Consider the following 22,775-nt stretch of genomic DNA (forward strand, 5'->3'; position numbering starts at 1 on the left):
CTAAATTACTGGTCATTCATGGCTTGAGAAACTCGATGGAATGCTCTTGTATAACAATGTGAAAGCCACTGTTCTAATTTTTAAATCATTCTTCTTTCAAAATATCTGAATGTACATTCATGTCTCTGCTCTAATTTGAAAGTAACACACAAAGATTGGTGATGTTTTCCTACAAAGCACTGAAGTCGATATAGTGTCATTCACTGAAATATACAATGAGGTCTGTTTGCTCTGTCCATGATTACGAAAGCATTGTGCACTTTAAATGTTGAAACTAATATGGAGCCTCTGTTTGTGAGCAAGACTGCAGGGGAGCTGAAACGTGTCAGCAGGAGCATGAGAGCACTTTATGGTTCAAATATGTATATTAGTTTTCTAAGTACAAATAGAAACTCAGCAAAACTATGAGCATCATTTGCTCATCTGCAATGGCACATATGTGAAATAACACAACAACCTCCTATAAACACCCCCATCCTCCTCCACTGGAACCGCAGATTTAAAAATATGGTGGGCAGTGTGACACCCCCGCCCCCCCTCCCCCGGCATGTCAAGATGTGTCATCCTAGTCAGAACCCTCAGGGTGGGAGTCAGCTGCAGTATCCGTCAGATGAAGTAGATGGAGATAATTAGGGCAGGTGTGTTCCCGGAACTCAGCAGAGAGAGAGACAATATATGGATGGCAAAGCTCAGAATATGAATTGCCCTGTGCAGAGAGGGTCAGGGTCAGCCTCTCCATCCCTAGTATGTAGCAAAGGCAGTGTAGCCATCCTTGATGCTTGGGAACCAGGTCTGTGCCCCAGAGTGGTTGAATGTTCTGCAGAGCTGCACCTAAACTTAATCTGATCTGCCATCCCCCATGGGATTTGAGTGGGAAAGTGATCGTGTTAGGTTACTGAGAAGAAGCAGACTCGTTGTGCAGGTAAGTGCTTCTCTTTATTTCGTCTTTCTCGATCCACGTCCAGCAGCAACTGCCATCCAGCCCCGCACCCCAGTTCCACGCAGGGAACTCCCACGCCCCCGCATTCCACACTCACATTCCGCACAACCCAACACACCCCCTTCCTTTACAAAACAAGAGAAATTAATTATATTACAAATAACCAAAGCAAGAAAACAACAATAAACATAATAGATAATTACGATGCAGGGCAAACAAAAGTTAGAATCTGCAGTAATCCTCGAACCTGACAGGAGCAGTTTTAACCCTGGAAGACACTCTGCTCTGGTGCACAGGGCTGGGGTCTATGCGCACATGATCTTTGGAAGAAACACTCACGCAATGCGCAGGGCTGGAACCCACCTGTACACTCTCTCGCTGACTTCCAGCTCAGCCAGCACAAACGATTGTAACTAAAGACTGGAGTCCTTTCATACCCGAGAAGTGATCTATATGGGAGTATGTTTTATGTGCATGGGAAAAAAACATGTAGTCCCACATGTGTGGGTGCAGATTACACCATATGTCTCCCAGACCCATCTCTTGAAACCAGAGCACACCTATCTGTCGAAATCATTATTGAATATTATGTTGAGGTCTCCCCCAAAGAGCACTAGTCAATCTTGGCTGGACATCACTTCAGCCACAGTGTGGTGCATGAAATGCTCTTGTCCATTATTAGGAAAGTATATGGTCCCTAGGGTAGAGGTGTAGTTGCCTAGGGTCACTGAGTGGGCCAATAGCCTGCCTTTGATTTCAACCTGTTTGGGACCTATCTTGCTGCAAAAGGAGAGGGATACCAATATGGCCACTCACTCAGTTTTAGAGGGAGTAGATGAAAAGAATTGCTGTCGGAAAGCTCATGGTAAAGGTGTGGTGATCCCGTTGTGAAATATTCTGTGTATGAAGGCCCAAGCCATTTTATGTTGCAGCCGACTCTGCCTATGGGTGGCCAAAGTAAAGGTGAGCTAAAAAGACAATATAAAGCTACCTTCTGCAGTTACCCCCCCAAAACAACCCTGAAAAACAAGAAATAACAATAAGAACAACATAGTCCGAAAGAAATGACCCAAAAGATCAAAAGTCCCAAAGGGAATAAAGCGTTTTGGTGTGAATAGTGGCCCAGGGTTCCTGTCCCCCCGTACCTGGCCCAATCCACCCATCACAAATGATAAATGATAAAGCCATCTCAGCCATATTCACATACTGTCTGCACTAGTGGAGTCACTGGCAAGCTTCTTTAGTACCGCCCTCCGCTGGAGGGCAATAGTTGCTGGATATGGTCTCAGCCTTGTGGGTGTAGCTCTGGTTCCTCACTGTCGTTGTCCTCTACAGGTCCCTCGTTCGTGCTGGCTGAGCTGGGAGTCAGCGAGAGACGAGTCGTCAATGCCAATATGCTGGAAAGCCTTCCTCAGGAGAACAGAGTTGGTGAAGCTTGCCTATCAGGTGGAAGATGATCTGCGAGGGATACCCCCACAAGTATGGTATCCCTTTATCCAAAGATGGGCAGTAACAGGGCAGTATTCTTAGCATTTCTGTAGTGGAAAAACTGCTAGGTCTTGGTATAGCATTGGTTTGTGACTTTTGAACTGCACTGGATGGCAGTCTCTGGCTGCACAAACAATCCATTCTTTTAGTTGAATGTCAGATAAATACCAATATATCTACTACCATTCGGTCTCGTGGAGCTTGCTCTATGTGCTCGGTCAATCTGAATGTCAGTCTTCTGTGATGCTTGTAAGATACATCTAAAGAATTACTTTATGAACATTTAAATGTCAGCGTTCTCAGCATCCATAGGGACTCCTTTGATGTGTACATTGTAGCACCTCTATTGATTTTATAAATCTTCAATGTGTGCTTGTAGCTTGAGCTATTAGTCTCTAAGCCTGATTACCTTCTGTTGCAGCTGCTCGATTTCTTCTACCCAGCCTGTTTTATTGTGTTCCAGTGTCGAGACTCTGTTGCCTAGGCCATCGGGTTTGCGGCAGACCACCCTGAGGTCATTAGAGAGGTCTTTCGTGAATGTTTAGAGGTCATCGTGGAGGGAGACAAAAAGAGCTTCTAAGAAGGAGTGAGTCACTGGGCCATTCACCTCTTCACTATCTGAGCAAGGAGGTGGCAAACGTTCGCCAGTCTTGGCCCCCGTCGTTTTTTAAGCATGTCTTTAAAACTGCGGTCCTTTTCCCCCTGCATAGCTGCCATGCTTCTTGGCGTCAGTGAAGCTCCGGACCTAGGAGAAGGGGCAGTAGGTCTGCTTGAGGTGTCCTTCCCAGCAAGCTAGGATCGAAGAGTGAGTCAGGGATGACCTATTGGGCTGTTCTTTGTCTGGCAGCCCAGCTACCTCTCCACAGGGCAATTAACTGTAGGGTGCCCCAGACTCTGTGTCTGCCAGTGATTGCACATGTCCAGACCCTGGCTAGCAACACAGCAGAGGCCCTTTTACATTTAATATATATTTTAAATAAATATAACAAATAAACTTAATAAAAAAAATATAAACACACATGCATAAAAATATATACATATACATATATTTACTTAAATATAATTTAATAACTATTATCTTTATTTAATTTATAAACTTTTTAAAATATATAAAAATAAAAGATATACATACATCAATAATTTAAAATAAAATAGTACATTCTATATTTAATTAAAACATTAAACCATTAAAACAAAAATAAAACATACATCTTGCAACACAATAAATACAACAGTAGGGAAAATGTTGGATAGTGGAGGGGTAAAAATTATTATTCCCACTCCAGTGAGTGCAACAGCAGGGAAAGTGTTGGACAGGGGAGGGGTACACATTACTATTCCCACTCCAGTGAGTGCAACAGTAGGGAAAGTGTTGGATAATGGAGTGGAGGGGTAAAAATTACTATTCCCACTCCAGTGAGTGCAACAGCAGGGAAAGTGCTGGATAGCGGAGGGGTAAAAATTACTATTCCCACTCCAGTGAGTGCAACAAAAGGGAAAGTGTTGGATAGCGGAGGGGTAAAAATTACTATTTCCACTCCAGTGAGTGCAACAGCAGGGAACGTGTTGGATAGCGGAGGGGTAAAAATTACTATTCCCACTCCAGTGAGTGCAACAGAGGGGAAAGTGTTGGATAGCGGAGGGGTAAAAATTACACTTCCCACTCCAGTGAGTGCAGCAGTATGGAAAGGGTTGGATACTACACCAATAAAAAAAGACATCAACATTTTTATTAAATGTTATATCCATAATTAACATAATTAATTTTACATTTAAAATATATTGTTATTAAAAAAATAATAAACATGCATTCATTACACATTCTTTAACACTATAATATCTACAACACACACCTGAAATTAATTACACAATTACAATTAATAATTACTAATGAATTAATTTAAATTAATTTACAAATAATTAATAATTCATCAATACAAAATAAATTACTTTCCTCCCTTCCCACCATTTACACCTATAAACACCACAAAACACACCTAAAATTAATCAAACAATTACCATAATTATTTAATAATGAAATAATTTAAATTAATTAACAACTAATTATCAAACAATTATTAATAACATAATTTACACATTTAACTCTATAACATCACAATTATACAAATATGAATAAATATAAATTATTCAACAGATTTCATAAAATTAAATTACTTCCCACCCTATTCCTCTATAAACCCACAACCCGCTACGGAACTAAAAACGCAAAGATCAATTAAAGGAAATTATTAACTACTATAAATAATAAATACAATTTATATAATTAAATTACTTCCCACCCTATTCCCCTATAAACCCACAACCCGCTATGGAACTAAAAATGCTAAATTCAATAAAAAAAATATATTACCTACTAAAATTTTAACACATATAATAAAAATACAAACAATTCTCACACAAAAAACATAACACACATAAAATATATACTAAAATACATAACATTAATTAAAAAAATCGATATTTTTAACAACTATATTCTTACAAATGATATTTAACACTTCGATGTTTTTTCAATCGATATTACTTACCTAAAAATTGATATTCTTGACTACGATATTTTTTCTGTCGATATTTCTGACCCACAATTCTTTTACCTTATTATTTGTGCAAATCGATATTTTTACATCGATATTTTGGCACTGCACCAATGATACATTAGTTAAACAGTGTCCCAAAACCCCGTACTATACACTAGTGAAAAACACTACTAATAATGCACCTAAACCTTCAATAATCCCACAAACAATGGCATGATTAACCTGTAGACTGCCTCCCTGCACCACCTACCCTCAAAACCCTTAAAAAGGGACGTACTTGTTCTGGAGAACAGCCGCACCATACTGTGCCCTGGATCCTAGAAAATGGACTACAACATGACACAAATTCACTCCAAAATAGAACGTGGCAGTAAAAAAAAAATGGCCGCTAAATGAAACTAAAAAAGTCTATCTCCTCATATAATTGAATGGGAATGAATGTAAAAATGTTTAATAAATGTATTAAAAATGTTAAAAAATACTAAACATGTCAAAAAAAGTTGTAAACAATTTAAGAAATTGCAAAGTATACATTAAATAGTAGTCTAAAATATATACAATTATTTAATATATACTGAATAAATAATGTTAAAACTATGTATACAAGCAATTTAAGAAATATTTTGAACAATAGAAAAAAGTGGAAAATGTACAACATAAAACACTATTTACATTAAATAAACTTTGAAAACATAGAAGTAGAAAAATGTGTTACACGCTTTATTCCATAAAAATATGTAATTCATAATATTTTTATTACAAGCATATAACTACTTTTTTCCATTTTGAAACACCAACAATAACACAAACTCTTTCTACTTTATACAACTACAATTTAAACAAAGGATTTCACACAAAACTTTAAAAATTGAATAATTATCCTCCAAAATAAACTATGTTTAAGAAACTGTTGGGCACTAAGGGCCCGATTACGAATTTAACGGTGCGACGGGGGGTCCACCCCGCCAAACCTCTGGTTGGGCTGCCCGCCAGATTACGAGTTAAATTCGTGTTTGGCGGGCCTTTTATGGCATTTCCACGGCGGTGCCTTTAAAAATAGGCACCATAATGGGAACGGCAAAAGCAGTTCCTGCACAGCATGGACTCAAAAGTCCATGCCAAGCAGGAACTGGTGTGCATGCACACATTGGGGTACATGTTATGCCCCACTGGGTGCTTACACAGGGTGTGAGGCACCGTGCCACCTCCACGGAACGGCAGTTCCCTGGAGGTGTCAGTGGTCCCATGGCAGTCTCATCGTCCGAGTCATAACCAGGAGGTTGGGAGACCGCCACTACCAAGCCACCATGAGTCTGGTGGTCCTTGGACCGCCAGACTCGTAATCAGGCCCCAAAAGGGAGACTTTTACTTGTCCAGCTCCAATTTATACCAATTTGGAGAAGGTGTTGGACACTAAAGGGGTGACACTTATGATTCCGACTCCAATATGCACCAATTTGGGGAAGGTGTTGGATACTTAAAGGGGCGACATTTCCTATTCCCACTCGAATATATGCCAAGTTGGCAAAGTTGTTGGACACTAAAAGAGTGGCATTTACTCTTCCTACTCCAATCTATACCAATTTTGGAAAAGTGTTGAACACTGAAGGGATGGCATTTACTATTTCCATTCCAATATATACCAATTTGGTGAAGGTGTTGTACACAAAAGCGGTGAAAATTACTATATTTCCACTCCACTACAATCTAAAACATTTTGTGCAGGGTATTGCAGACTAAAAAATGTATACACACAATCATTATTATATAGACTTAATTTTCCGTCTATCAAATAAACTACAAATTACATAAAAAAGACACTAACCAAAACTACAAACCTATATAGTCATATTTAAACTTTATCATATAAAATATTAATTTGAGCACTATTAATAATTAATATATGAAAAAGATACTTACTACCATTCCATAAAATAGGAAATAATAACATACTCATAATTAACGATACTGAATTCAATAAAAATGAAACCAATTTTCAAATTAAAAATAATAATTTCCCAAAAATTATAAAATGTAATTTTGTTAATTAAACAAATGTAAAATTAATTTACTTTATCACAAATTTATACATTTTACATTTTACTTTTTTAAAATGTTTATTTAAATATTTACAATAAATATGTTATTTGTTAAAATATAATATAATTAATATACACAGATTCTTTAATTATGAATCATTATTTATGAAAAATATGAATGTTTACAATATTTTTTTGTGCATCACTAAAATAATTAACATTATGGTGCTGATTCCGATCGGGTAAAAAAAATTCCCGTATGACTCGTATCCGTATATTTTTACGTACAAGTCCCGTCCCACCGGTGAAGTACGATCCGTATGTGAAAAATTCATATGAATCGCTTCGGGAAAAGGTCTACGAGACGTACCCGGACAGTTTTACATACAAATCGTAAAACTGCAGTCCGAGCGCACAAGTACGATCCGTAACGCCCCTTCCAAATATACAAGCGTATGTAAAACGTCCCGTACGAAGCAAACTCTGTACCACTCGTATCCTGGGTAAACTTGTGCCCGGGATATGAGTCGTACAGCCCCCCGCGTATGTCTGCACGTCCCCCCGTATGTCAGCACCGTACCCCCGTATCTCAGCACCGTACCCCCCATGTCCGCAACGTAACCCATACCCCTTACTTGTACACACCGTACCCCAGCACCCTACCCCAGCCCCGTACTTGTACGTACCATACCCCAGCCCCGTACATGGACGCACCGTACCCCAGCCCCATATTTGTACGCACCATACTTGTACGCACCGTACTCCAGCACCGTACCCCAGCCCCGTACTTGTACGCACCGTACCCCAGCACCGTACCCAAGCCCCGTACTTGGACGCACCGTACCCCAGCACCGTACCCCAGCCCCGTACTTGGACGCACCGTACCCCAGCCCCGTACTTGTACGCACCGTACCCCAGCACCGTACCCAAGCCCCGTACTTGGACGCACCGTGCCCCAGCACCGTACCCCAGCCCCGTACTTGGACGCACCATACCCCAGCCCCATACATGGACGCACCATACCCCAGCACCATACCTCAGCCCCGTAGTTGTACGCACCGTACCCCAGCACCATACCCCAGCCCCGTACTTGGACGCACCATACCCCAGCCCCGTACCCCAGCCCCGTACTTCGACGCACTGTACCCCAGCACCGTACCCCAGCACGATACTTGGGCACACCGTACCCCAGCCCCGTACTTGTACGCACCACACCCCAGCACCGTACCCCAGCCCTATACTTGTACACACCGTACCCCAGCACTGTACCCCAGCCCCGTACTTGGACGCACTGTACCCCAGCCCCATACATGGACGCACTGTACCCCAGCACCGTACCCCAGCCCCGTACTTGGACGCACCGTACCCCAGCACCGTACCCCAGCACCATACTTGGGCGCACCGTACCCCAGCTCCGTACTTGTATGCACCGCACCCCAGCACTGTACCCCAGCCCCGTACTTGTACACACCATACCCCAGCACCGTACCCCAGCCCCTTACTTGGATGCACCATACCCCAGCACCGTCCCCAACATCTCATATGTACGGACCTTACAACAACATTGCTTATGCGAGCACGGTACAACAACATCGCGTATGGACGCACCTTACATACGCGAAAACGACTCGTACTGAACCAGGACACTGTTAAACAGCACAAGGAGGGTCAATTCGACTCGCACAACACCACAAAACATGTCTACAGTACAAAAAACATCAAAATGACTGACCTGGCACATCCAAACAGGTAAACAGAGGCCCAAACTCAAAACCACCTCTTATAACACACCCACCAAAAATTCAAACTCAGACCCACCCACAAATGGACCAATAAAAAGGGCCCACACACACAAACCATGAGCCTTTGCAACAGACTCACTGCAGCTACAGAGCACACCCAAACAACGGCACCCATACACCTTAACATATACACCTTCACACACACTCCTTCACACAAACCCCCTCTCCACATTCCCACACACACCTTCACATTCACATTCACACCCACACACCCACAACCATCCACACCCTCACCCCACACCATGCTCACAGACAAGAATCCAAAGTTCACAAGGGAGGAGCTGGACATCCTTGTCAACGAAGTCATCAGAGTCGAGCCACAGCTCTTTGGAACATTGGTTAGACAGACCAGCATAGCCGAAAAATCACGTCTGTGGCAGAGGATCGTCGATAGGGTGAATGCTGTTGCGCCCATCAGAAGGAAGAGGAATGAATGCCAAGCCAGGTGGTACGATCTGCAGAGGGCAGTCAAGCGCAAAACGAACGAGGACTACGCCCAGAGCAACATCACTGGAGGTGGGCTGCCCCTCAGACCGGTACATTACCATCCCTGGGAGGAGAAGGTGATGGCCCAGCTTCCGCCGGTGGGAGTACACGGAGTCGAAGGAGTTGCAGAGCCTGGTGAGTACACAAACAACTTACGTAACATGGGGGTAATGGCATCCACACCCCAACTACACCAAATGCTCGCAACTACCCCCAAGCCCTCATCGGACACCATCACACTCAAAAACAACGCTCATTCCACTAACATGTGTATGCCCCATCCATAAAGCAAGGCCATGCCATATCCCAGGCTACACGAAGCACAAACCCAAGACTGGATGTCCGGGATGCTGGGAGGGTGGGGCTCACAAAACACATTGTTCAACTCTGAATCAGACATCATTGCCCTCAGCCAATATGGCCCAGGGACATACCCATGCACCATGCTCAATGCACAGGGACTGGCAAAGTACTGACAAGGTAGCTGACACTTGGCCCTGCTGTAGCCAGCATAAGGCCCTCCTGTGACTACTGTAAACTCAAACACCAACACCACAAGCTCAGATATCTATGACAGGAACTCACACTCACTGTCATGCCAGCATGCACCATGAGGGGACAGATACATCACCTGGGAGACCCACAGCCAAATCACACTACACCCACCAGCAGGCCCTGTCACACACACCCCTTACACAAGTACACACCCCTGGGGCAGGCAATGGATTTACCCACTCTCACAATGGACATGTGACACAACAAGATCAATCCATAGCCAAAGAAGCATCCAAGCCAAAAATCTACATGGCAAACACTCAGGAGAACATATCAATCTGTCCCCTGCAACATACCCATCCACAAGTGAACAGTGAGGGGAATGCAAGGCACATACAACTACCTGGAGGAACTGTGCTGTGGGAGCCGGCCTCGTGGCATGGTCCTGTTTCCCCGCGCTAAGCCGCACGAGGTCCCATGCACATCGGGGCTCCTCCATCTTGGATTGCACGTCACTCCACGTGACCACCTGTATGACCCTGCTCTACCCGGCCTCGGTCCCAGCAAGGCCCGACATCGAGACGCCAACCCCTGGCTCGGGGGATACCACGTGAGCCCTTCCCACTCTCGGCAGAGGGCAGTATCGATGGGACCCCCTACCGTCTCTCCACACCTGGGTGTGATCACCCCACAGCTCTCTGGGGCCTGGCGCCTCTCCTGCTGGGCGTCTGGCCGCCCCCTGCCCGTCCTCTCCGCCCCCTCCGGGCGCACGGGTCCGGACATCAAAGGGCTCTCGTCCTATATCTGGGGCGACCCGACAACAGGGCAGTAGTTGTATCCTGGAGTCGAGAGCCCTGCTGATCGGATCGCGGCTGACCCTACGAAGAAGACTCACCCTGAACCACCCCTTGAGCCCTGCTGACGACGTCGCGGCTCCACCGTGCTTAAAGACCTTCACGAACCTTTGGGGCCCTGCTGACGCTGTCGCGGCCCGACCTTGTTGAACCTTACCACCAGAGCCCAGCTGACCTCGTCGCGGCTCGACCTAAGCGGAACTACCATCCGAGGCCTGCAGACGACGTCGCGGCTCTCCACGTCCGAGCCGCTCTGAGACCAGCATCCAAGGTCTGGCGCAGAGCCCTCCCGTGCCTGGCTGGCACTAAGACTGTCCCGCTACCCTATCCTCTTGAACGAACACTGAGACTCTGACAGGATCCCTCGATCCCTCTGTAAATATTGCACGTATTACTGCCGATAAAGAATCTAATCTCGCAACTGCTATTGAGTCCTGTGTGGTGGTGTTACTGGGCCTAGTACGATCATAGGAGAAAGACCTCCCCGAGGAGGCTTCACAGCGGCGCTCGGCTATAACTTTGCGGTAGGAAGGTGCCGGAATAGTCTCCCCGACTACCCGGTGGGCCTCCCTCCAACATTTGGTGGCCAGCGGCGGGATCCGAGCAAACGCAATCGTACAAGCAAGTAACGCAACCACTACCTGACCAGACGAGAAGAGAAAAAGGGAACCATGGATGGCCAAGAAGCAACCATGGCCGCAACCTTCCAGTTGGAGAAACTGGAGGAATACACCCACAAGGAACTCAAACAATTCTGCAAAGACAAAGGGATCCCAACCACAGGATTGGGCACCAAGGAGGAAATGCAGAAAGCCCTGAAAGCCTGGGCAGAACCCGAGACCCCTCCACCCCGAGCCGAAGGGACCTCGGACCGGGACGGAAATCTGCCGACCACGGCCCCGACAAACGGGGAGCGAACCATCCCAGACACCAGCCTTTCCCCCGAAGAGATACGAGAACGGGAAAGGGCCCGGACACACGAAATGGATCTTGCCCGACTCCGGCTGGACGGTGAGCTCCTACTGGCGGAGAAAAAGATAGCCCTGGAGCAACTACGACTACAAGAAGAAATCGAGGAGAAGAAAAGGCATCGGGAGCTAGAGGAGAGACGGCTAACCCTCGAGCATGAGAGGAGCCTTAAAGAACTTGAACTAAAAGCTAAAGCTGGGGAGACCAGCAACCCCGGAGCCCGGGACGCTCTGCCCCCGACCGAGCCAAAGGTTCACATCCCCAAGGATGTCGTCAAGGAGTACTATAAAAATAACGACATCCAGCAATGGTTCCGAGCGTACGAAGTCGCCATGACCTCCCATCGGGTACCCCGGAAGGATTGGGGCGCCGGCCTATGGGGGAGGTTCCTCAGCGAGGGACGGGATACCCTGCTGCAACTCCCCGATGCAGTGATGACCTCGTACGACCACATGAAGGAAGCCCTACTCACACGCTACGGACTGTCGGCCGAGATGTACCGGCAACGCTTCCGGGACTGCAAGAAGATACCCGGTACCACATGGGTCGAATACGTGGACTTCTTCAGCCGAGCGTTGGAGGGATGGATCAAAGGGAGCAAGGTCACCTCATATAGCGAACTATTCGACCTCATTGTCTGGGAGCACCTCGCCAACAACTGCTTTGTGGAACTAAGGCAACACCTCCTGGACAGTAAACTGACCGAGCCCCGGAAGCTCGCCGCCGAAGCGGACCGATGGGTCAACGCCCGGGTCCCCCGGAACCCCGTGGGGGACTACCAACGGAGCACCACGGGACCTCCCCGCCAGCGCGGCGGAGGTGGGGGGTCCCACTGCAGTCGAGAATTCCCAGCTGGACCGCCCAGAAGTCCGCCACGAGGGCAAACAACCAACCCCGCTTCCCCGACCCAGGGCCGAAGAGGGACCCCTATCGCCCGGTCTGGACCACGACCGACAGTAACCTGCTTTGGATGCCAACAGACCGGCCATTATGCAAGTGACCCGGCTTGCCCCGTGAACCGACGGAACGGGACCACGGGGCCACCTCCCCGACAAATTGCCGCCGCAGCCCTGGGGGAGGGAGAGGACGAGGAGGAGAACCACGACGACGGGTCCCCCGAGTGGGAACCAGCCGCCATGTCGCTTGTATGCCTAGGCTCCCGAGAAATGGTGCCCCGCGCCACCATCCCAAGCAACATCCAGAAGTACCAACAGTGGTTCACCATCAATGGGCGACGGGCCGAGGCCCTCCGGGACACTGGGGCCAGTGTGACCGCTGTCCGCTGCCATCTGGTGACCCCCGAACAGATCCTACCACATGTCCTCTGCCCTGTCCGGACCGCCGACAACACCGAGAGCATGTGCCGGATGGCCCGAATCCCCTTAGAGTGGGGAGGAGTGTCCGGCACCCTAAAAGTGACTGTCCGCGACGACGCCCCGGTGGACTGCCTCCTGGGGAACGACCTAGAGAGCTCCCCCTGGGCCCAGGTGGAGCGCCGAGAGCATCTGGGGATGCTAGGACTACCCGAGTGGGCCTGCGCCACCACTCGGTCCATGACCGCCCAGCCAGCTGCGGCCCCGGCCCCCGACAAACCGGCGGGCCCCGAACCATCCACCTCCTCCAGCCCGGAGGATCCTGACGAGGAGGCCGGGCCCTCCGAACTTTCTTCCAACGAGGCCGCTCCCCTCAGCGAGATCCCCGAGCTGGCCCAGTGGCGCCACGACGGGGGCCCCACCCGTGAACAATTCCAGCAAGAACAGAAGGGCTGCCCGTCCCTCGAGGGAGCCCGACAGCAGGCGGCCGCCCAGGCTGCGGGGGACCCCTCGGGAACCCACTGGGTCTATTGGGACAATGACTTATTGTATATCGAGCAGAAAGTCGCCGAACTAGGGGCCAGCCGGGTGCTGGTGGTCCCCCTCCGATTTCGAGAATTCCTCTTGAACCTGGCACATGACGTGCCCCTCGCCGGACATCTCGGGCAGGACAAGACGTACAGCCGCCTCGTGACCCATTTCTATTGGCCCCGAATGAGACGAGACGTGGACCAGCACTGCCGGTCCTGCCCGACGTGCCAAGCTAGCGGGAAGACTGGGGGACGCGTGAAAGCCCCCCTGCAACCATTTCCAGCCGCCCACACCCCGTTCGAACAAGTGGGGATAGACATCGTGGGGCCCCTCGACCCCTGGACCGCCCTGGGCCACCGCTTCATCCTGGTACTGGTCGACCACGCCACCCGGTACCCAGAAGCTGTTCCCCTCCGAACTGTGACCGCTCCAGTGGTGGGCCGGGCCCTGATGGGCATCTTCTCCAGGGTGGGGTTCCCCCGAGAAGTGGTGAGCGACAGGGGGACGAACTTTATCTCGAAGTACATGAGATCCCTCTGGCAACAATGTGGGGTCACCTATAAATTCACCACCCCTTACCACCCCCAGGGAAACGGACTGGTCGAGCGGTTCAACCGAACCCTGAAGGGGATGATCAAGGGCCTGGAAGAGCCCCTCAGGAGGAGATGGGATGTCCTGTTGCCCTGACTCCTGTTCGCCTACCGGGAGGTACCACAGAAGTCCCTGGGCTTCAGCCCCTTCGAACTGTTGTATGGGCACCCCGTCCGAGGGCCCCTCAGCCTGGTCAAGGAGGGTTGGGAGGCGAACGTCCAGAGTGCCCCGCCCGACATCTACCGGTACCTCCTGACCTTGTGGAACCAGACTCGAAAGTTCCGTGCCCTGGCAGAAGCCAACCTTGAAGCCAGCCAAGAAGATACGAAACGCTGGTATGACGAGAATGCCTCAGCCGTCGAGTTTGAGCCGGGCCAGCAAGTCTGGGTCATGTCACCCGTGGACCCCTGCGCCCTGCAGGACAAGTGGATCGGGCCCTTCAAGATAGTTGAAAGGAAGAGCCCCGTCACGTACCTGGTCGATATGGAGTCTCCGGGAACCCCCTCAGGGTCCTGCACGCCAACCGGCTCAAGCCCCATTTTGCCCGAACTGAACTAAGCTTACTACTGGCTACCGACGATGGGGGTGAAAGTGACTCCGAGCCCCTACCAGACCTCCTGGGGTCCTCGAGCCAAGACGGCTCCTTGGAGGGCGTCCACCTCTCCGCCACCCTGACACCAGAACAGCGCCATGATTGCCAGAAGCTACTGCAACCCTTCGCTGCCCTCTTTTCTCTCACGCCCGGGGTAACCCCCTGGTGCGTCCACGATGTGGACACGGGGGATAGCCCCCCTGTACGACACCGCGCTTATAGAGTGCCTGACCGAGTCCGGGCCTGCATAAAGACCGAGGTCACCAAGATGCTCGCCCTCGGAGTCATCGAGCCTTCCGACAGCCCGTGGGCCAGCCCGGTAGTCTTGGTGCCGAAGGCCGCCGCCCCCGGCACGGCCCCCAAACTCAGATTCTGTGTCGACTACCGGGGCCTGAACGCAGTTACCAAGACCGATGCCCACCCTTTGCCACGAGCCGATGAGCTGATTGATCGCTTAGGGGCCGCCCGCTACCTAAGCACCTTTGATCTCACTGCTGGGTACTGGCAGATCAAGCTCACTCCCAGCGCACAAGAACGATCAGCTTTCTCTATCCCCGACGGCCACTACCACTTCCGGGTGATGCCCTTCGGCATGAAGAACGCCCCAGCGACCTTTCAGAGGCTGGTAAATAGGGTCCTGGCCGGTCTCGAAGCCTTCAGCGCGGCCTACCTCGATGACATTGCTGTCTTCAGCGACCACTTGGCCGCGCACCTAGGACACCTTGGGGAAGTCCTGGCCGCTCTCCAAAGAGCCGGCCTCACAATTAAGGCCAGCAAGTGCCAGATCGGTCAAGGATCTGTGATCTATCTGGGCCATCAGGTGGGGAGTGGCCAGGTGGCCCCCCTCCGGTTAAAAGTGGACACCATCCAGGCGTGGGAGCCCCCCGCCACCCAAAACGCTGTCCGGGCATTCCTGGGCCTCACAGGCTACTACCGACGCTTCATAAAGGATTATGGCAGCATTGTGGGCCCCCTTACGGAACTCACTTCAAAGAAACAACCCAAGGCGGTGCACTGGACGCCCCGCTGCCAGACCGCGTTTGATACTCTCAAAGCAGCCAATTGCGCTGCCCCTGTGCTAAAGGCCCCCGACTACAGCAAGGAATTTGTAGTCCAGACCGATGCCTCGGAGTACGGGGTCGGGGCAGTCCTCTCCCAGCTGGACGCCAAGGGCCTCGACCGACCGGTGGCCTTTATCAGCCGCCGACTGCTGCCGCGAGAACAGAGGTGGAGCACCATCGAGCGGGAGGCCTTCGCTGTGGTATGGGCTCTCAAGAAGCTCCGGCCCTACCTTTTCGGTACCCACTTCAGGGTCCAGACTGACCACCGGCCCTTGCGGTGGCTCATGCAAATGCGGAGCGAGAACCCCAAGCTGTTACGCTGGTCCATCTCGCTACAAGGGATGGACTTCACTGTTGAACACCGGCCCGGCAACGACCACGCCAATGCTGACGGCCTGTCCCGATTCTTCCGCCTCAGCGAGGAGAACCCCCAAGAAGATGGGTGACTCTCCCTGCCTTCAGCTGGGGGGGGACGCGTGTGGGAGCCGGCCTCGTGGCGTGGTCCTGTTTCCCCGCGCTAAGCCGCACGAGGTCCCATGCACATCGGGGCTCCTCCATCTTGGATTGCACGTCCCTCCACGTGACCACCTGTATGACCCTGCTCTACCCGGCCTCGGTCCCAGCAAGGCCCGACATCGAGACGCCAACCCCTGGCTCGGGGGATACCACGTGAGCCCTTCCCACTCTCGGCAGAGGGCAGTATCGATGGGACCCCCTACCGTCTCTCCACACCTGGGTGTGATCACCCCACAGCTCTCTGGGGCCTGGCGCCTCTCCTGCTGGGCGTCTGGCCGCCCCCTACCCGTCCTCTCCGCCCCCTCCGGGCGCACGGGTCCGGACATCAAAGGGCTCTCGTCCTATATCTGGGGCGACCCGACAACAGGGCAGTAGTTGTATCCTGGAGTCGAGAGCCCTGCTGATCGGATCGCGGCTGACCCTACGAAGAAGACTCACCCTGAACCACCCTTTGAGCCCTGCTGACGACGTCGCGGCTCCACCGTACTTAAAGACCTTCACAAACCTTTGGGGCCCTGCTGACGCTGTCGCGGCCCGACCTTGTTGAACCTTACCATCAGAGCCCAGCTGACCTCGTCGCGGCTCGACCTCAGCGGAACTACCATCCGAGCCCTGCAGACGACATCGCGGCTCTCCATGTCCGAGCCGCTCTGAGACCAGCATCCAAGGTCTGGCGCAGAGCCCTCCCATGCCTGGCTGGCACTAAGACTGTCCCGCTACCCTATCCTCTTGAACGAACACTGAGACTCTGACAGGATCCCTCGATCCCTCTGTAAATATTGCACGTATTACTGCCGATAAAGAATCTAATCTCGCAACTGCTATTGAGTCCTGTGTGGTGGTGTTACTGGGCCTAGTACGATCATAGGAGAAAGACCTCCCCGAGGAGGCTTCTCAGCGGCGCTCGGCTATAACTTTGCGGTAGGAAGGTGCCGGAATAGTCTCCCCGACTACCCGGTGGGCCTCCCTCCAACATGTGCCAACTTGAATATGTATGAAACATGGATGTCACATGAAACAGCATTAACATTGTCTCTCTCTCACACACAGGGCAACGTCATGGATCTCCCCCCAACAATGGGGGGGAAGAACCACAGTCCCAGGCTCGGGAGGAACCTGAACCCACCGGCAGCGACACCTCTCAACACTCCGCGGATGACCCCAACCCACCTGGACCCTCTAGTGTCCAAGCCCCTGCAGCACCTGCTTCAGGTACATCTGTGCCAACCACCACCCCCATTCCTGCCACATCCCAGGAGACACCCAGGAGCCCTGCCCGCATTGAACAACTGAGCCAGTCTGACCTGGAGGGAGAAGGTTCGCCGGGCACCCAGGAGGAGGCAGACAACCCCGCAACTGCCATCCCTCAGGGGTCCCGTAGACCCGATGTGCCCACAACGGCAGGCCAGGCTCATGTGGGCAGGGGTGGTGGGAGTGGAGGCAGGCGGAGGTGAGAACCTGACCAGCCAGCTGAAGGGACCGGTATGTCACACATACGCAACATCATGGACGTATCTGCGTGACACCAGGGCCATCAGCCAGGTAGTGGAGACCCTCACAGAGATTAAGAACCAGCAGGTCGAGCAACACGCCAGTCAACAACAACACCAAGGACGGATGGAGGCAAGACTGACTGAGCTCCTGGCGGTGCAAACTGACATAAGCCGTTCACTCCGTCGGATCGCCGACAACATGGGAAACCCTCCCTGTGCCACCAGGCGAAGACCAACACCAGCCACAGGGAGGGATCATCAAGGATCGTCAAGGCCTGCATCTGAGGGTCCCGTGAGGAAGGTGGGTCGTCCACGGAAAAGACAGTGAGAGGCAGCGGGCCATCCACATCTCCCAGGTCACCTGGCCTGGCCTTCATGCGCAACAGCAGCACCTTATTCACTGACATTCTCTGGATCCCATCTCCCCCCTGTGAACTTTGGATTCTAGGCACACTGTATAGCACCTATTTTTACCCACAATAGACACCCCCCACCGAGAATAAAACTACATTTCTTTAATTAGATGTTGCAGTCATTTTGCATGAGTCCACAACATATGTGTGGGGAAATGTCAAACTATGCCTGAGTGTTGAACTAACTCCAGCCATCCATACCCTGGGATGTGAGTCCGGTACAGGACACACATGGGTCACAATGTATCATCCAATACAGACATGGAGCACAATACTCACCCGTGATGGCCTCAAGCTGCTGAGGGGGGGCTTGCAATACTGTGCGGACAGGCCAATTTGGAAGAGCATCATTAAAGTGTAGAGGACATGGCTCATGTGGAGGTAAAGGTGCCCTGGGAGGGAGTCCCAGGTATGTTTAGCCAGGTGGGAGAACTATGTCCTGCATGCTGGACTTCGGTGGATGTGAAGAATGTTGGCCAGGGCAAGGTTGGATGCACGGAGTTGGCCCAACGGGGTCTTGGATGACAGACGTCCAAGGTTGGTTTGGGGTCTGGGGTTGTGGACTGCCTCCTGAGTGTGGGTGAGGAGTCTGAAGGTCATCCTGCAGCAGACAGTGATCCATTGCAGCTATCTCAGGTGGACAGTGATGTGGCTGAGGCGCGGGATGTTGAAGCTGAGGTGTGCAGATGCACCCTTGATGTGGACAAGTTTTTCGGGAGTTTGGCTGTACTTGCTCCGTGGAGGGTGGGGCTGTAGCTGACACGGCTGTTGTTGTGGACCTGGGGGACGGTCTGTCTTTCCTTGGAGTGGATCTATCTGTGGGTCATGTGCATCATGCGGAGGGTGCTGCAGCATGCAGATGCTGGTGAGTTGCATGGCAATTGTGAGCGACAAGTCCATGATGCACACCATCTTGTGTGCGTGACCACTGGGTGCTGGTGCAGTGCCCTGGCGGGTGGGACACAAGGAGTTGACCCAGCTGTAAGGGGACAATCCTCAGATGATTACCTCAGTCCTGTACAAGTCCAGCCTCAGGTGGCTGATGTTCTGCCATTCATCAACGGACCTCATGCCTTCTTGAATGTTGGAACTGGCAATGGCTGTGTCTTTGGTGAGGGTGAGGAGCAGCTGGCTGTCAATGGCATACGAGATGATGATGAGGTTGTTCCCATGGCCTTGCTGGTGAGCCACTTGGTGATTTCATCCTGGTCCATCCCCTGGATACCAGTGTTGGAGATGTGTGAGCTGACAATGTGTGACCACATCGTGCATAATGCTGTGGAGAGTTCAAGGGGGGTGGCCTCACCATTGTTGAGCAGGGCAAAGTTGTTGGTGTTGGTGGTAATGATGACGGTTGCAGTGGGGTGATTACTGTGTAAGACGGTCTTGTGCAGGTTGCCTGGAGCTCTTTGCGTGGAGGAAGTTTGTCAGTTGCTCGTTGACTGTATTCCTGATTACATTTGGTGGCTAGTAAAGCACGTTGAGGTTCCTTGAGAGCCAGCGTACCTGCCGTCCATTGTCTAAGAAGGGCCTGGGTCACTGCATGCCTCTATCTACCATGGAATGTGGCTAACTCCAAAGATACATACATGACGTGCTGGACGGGGGTCACAAGGATGGGGAATGATGTGGTTGAGATGTTGTGTGGGAAGGGTCCTGATGGAGATCCCCAGGGGATGTTGCATATGAGCCGGGTGTTGTATCTGCTGATGATGGAAGTCCAAAACCTGAGGGTGGTTGGTCTCGCGTATAATAGTGCATTCTGCCTCTGTGTGCCAAGGCTTGCGTGTATGTCCATGAGCTTGCAGTGGTAGAAAGTTGCAAGGTATTGGCTCAGCCTTGCAAGGGTGGGGTGTCTTTTGGATGGAGAGCTGATGTCAGTGCACTCACGATGCTGATGAGCTCCTTGATGTCGTGCTGTTTTTTGGCCTCGTCCCCATCTGAAGGATCTCTAATTGTCCTTGCTGATGATATGGTGATGGCTGTGTGTGCCATTTTCCAGGGTTGTAAGGCCACTGATGGTAATTAGTGTTGCAAGCTGTGCACAAGAGTCCTGCTAGACGTGTATGAGTCCAGTAGGTCTGCCTTGTCCCAGGTGGCTTAATTGTTGATGTGCGTCACAGGAAAGTCCGTCAACGTGGCTGGATTGTTGGATCAGTTGCTGATCCAGTGTGTGAGGTTGCAGGGTGTGGCGGTGGTGTTGGTTCCAGTGTCCCACACAGCATGTCTGTGTTGACTTACATCAAGCATCTTTGGGGGATTGGTAGCGGGGTGTGTGGCAGTGTGTTGCCCGTCGGAGACATGGATGCTAATGTGGATGGACCAATGATGGATGCTGGTGTGGTTCTCATCCAGCCAGAAGTTCCTGGCCCACAGCCACATGTGTCCTGTGGATGTGAGGGCGTGCTTGACGATGGACGTGTTGATGGCTTTGCGGAATTGTGGATGTAGGCCTGGAGATCTGTAGATGAGTGTTACTCTGAGGGTTTGCAGGGGGTTTGTGCCAAACCGGATTTGTGACCCTGAGTGCGTACTTGGGAACAGATATCAATTCATACTCCGGGATTGTTAGTGCCGTCCCTGCGGGTGCTCTTGTATCCGTCTGAGATGGCAATGAAGAAGTTGTGTGCTGAGGATGCTTTCATCCAGGTTACTGTCATGATGGTGATGTGTGGGCCTGTTGTGTTGAGGAGGTAACAGAGTCCAATGGCGTGCTGTTGGACGGAGCCGGTGTGGAGTAGGAGGGACATGACCTGGTTGGTGTGACAGGGCCTGGAAGGCGGGGCAGCGCTGTGTAGGCAGTTGGAGTTGCACACTCAGCAGGCAAAGGTGTGGTGTGTGCGCTTAGGGTATGCCTGAGAGCAGGCGGTTGATTTTCGCTTGGACATTGCTTGGAGGGTGGCTGCAACATGAGACTGTTGTGTGATGTGGGTCATGCAAGGACATGAGGGTCGTGCAATGTGCATGTTGCATGCGCTGACGGTCCTTCCTTTGGCACCGCCTGGCCGCAACAGTGGCACAGACAAGCTGATGACAGCCTAATGAATGGGTGGAGGGAGGAAGGGAGGAGCATCTTGGAGGCGTGTGGGTTGCAGAATCCGGAAACTTGGTGGGCCCTTGCCGCAGGGCCCGCAGCAGCAGGCGGCATGTACTGTAAACTAGGCCAAAAGTAGCACACAAAGACAAGGATGTCAGAAAGGACAACTGCAACAGGTGCATGTAAAGGAAGGAGTGTCAGGTTACTCATGGCTCACCCAGAGAAAATGGATGAACAATCACCAAAGATGACTGACACAGGATCAGGAAACAGAAGGCCGAGCTGCGCACAGGAGACACACCCTCAGCAGGCGTTGACGGCCCGTTGGTGGGAGCAACCTACACAAATACATACACAACCATGGACTTCATGCACAATAGAGATTATTATCCATGAAGAACTGCATGCATGTTGCCGAACTGCATGCATGTTGCCGAACTACACATACACTCATATGCACAATCTTTGACAACTATGCCAGAGACGACGCATGCAAAGTGACAAGAGTCCTGCATTGACAGAGATGAGGCACTTCGGAGGGTGAGGAACACCTTTATTACTCAAGCTCACACTGAGGGAAATGCATCAATATGAACAGACTCACAGGTCATTTGACTGAACATGTGGGACCTATGCTGGACACCCCCTTCACAACACGGATGTTGTAAATCCAAATGAACTGGCACACAAGTTAAGGGGATGAGCCAAACACCTCCTGCTGCACACGGAGAGGCTGCAATTCCCCATTGAGCCTGTTATGGGGATGTCCCACACTATGTCCACCCGTAGCATCCCGTATGTTTTAGAGGGAATTGTTACACACATTGATGCCTTCATCAGAATCCAAAAACCATTACAGATGACTGTCACGAAGGGTGACTGTCAATTCATGGGAGTCATGCTACATGTTATGTGCCCCATGGTGAGTCAACATGTATGCATGGTAACACAACATGAACAGAGGCAGTCCCCACACATTCCAAACACGTACCACCCCCAAAATGCCTTGCTGCAATCCTTACCCAAAATGAAATTTCCCCATGTCCGTGCATGGAACGCTGATTCAGCACACGTTGCAATACTCATGAGGAATAGCAGGAGGACAACGATGACACGAGCAGACAACATGCGCAAGAACCTGGGAATGACAGAAACACAAGAAGTCAGCTAAAAGATTCTTCTCCGCATACATGGTCATTTACTAAACAGGAACAATGTTGTCCCTATGCTAATTTAAAAGAAAGTGTCCCTGCTAAAATGTGTGGAATTACATCATCACTCGAGTGACACATCAGAACACACATCTAAGTCACTTAGCATACAGTCAGCTGGACACACACATTGCAACACATGCCACCCAAGGCTCCAAGCGTGCACACTCAGACCCAGTGACTCACCATTATGAGAAGAAGTTGCGTATGAGCTGACTCCGGATATCCTCCTCCTCCTCCTCCTCCTCCTCATCACTTGCCTCGTGACCAAGCCCTTCATCCTCCACGGGTGGATGTTCCTGCTCATCCTGCTCCAGGATGAGTGGCACTGCCTTCTCCACTGCCATGTTGTGCAGCATGCAGCACACAATGAAGATTTTGCAGAC

The 22,775-nt window shown here is 50.9% G+C and overlaps 1 long non-coding RNA gene across 1 annotated transcript in view; it reads left to right on the forward strand.

Annotated features, from left to right (window-relative positions):
• Positions 1-18,244, forward strand: part of LOC146829100 (uncharacterized) — a 114,573-nt gene extending 96,329 nt beyond the window's left edge. Inside the window, exons 3-4 of the long non-coding RNA XR_014961908.1 lie at positions 2,276-2,419; positions 17,286-18,244. This is a non-coding gene — a long non-coding RNA (uncharacterized LOC146829100). The remainder of the gene's footprint in view (positions 1-2,275; positions 2,420-17,285) is intronic.
• The last annotated feature ends 4,531 nt before the right edge of the window (positions 18,245-22,775 follow it).

This window comes from Triturus cristatus, chromosome 5_2, assembly GCF_964204655.1.
Source record: "Triturus cristatus chromosome 5_2, aTriCri1.1, whole genome shotgun sequence".
Lineage (NCBI taxonomy): Eukaryota > Metazoa > Chordata > Amphibia > Caudata > Salamandridae > Triturus > Triturus cristatus.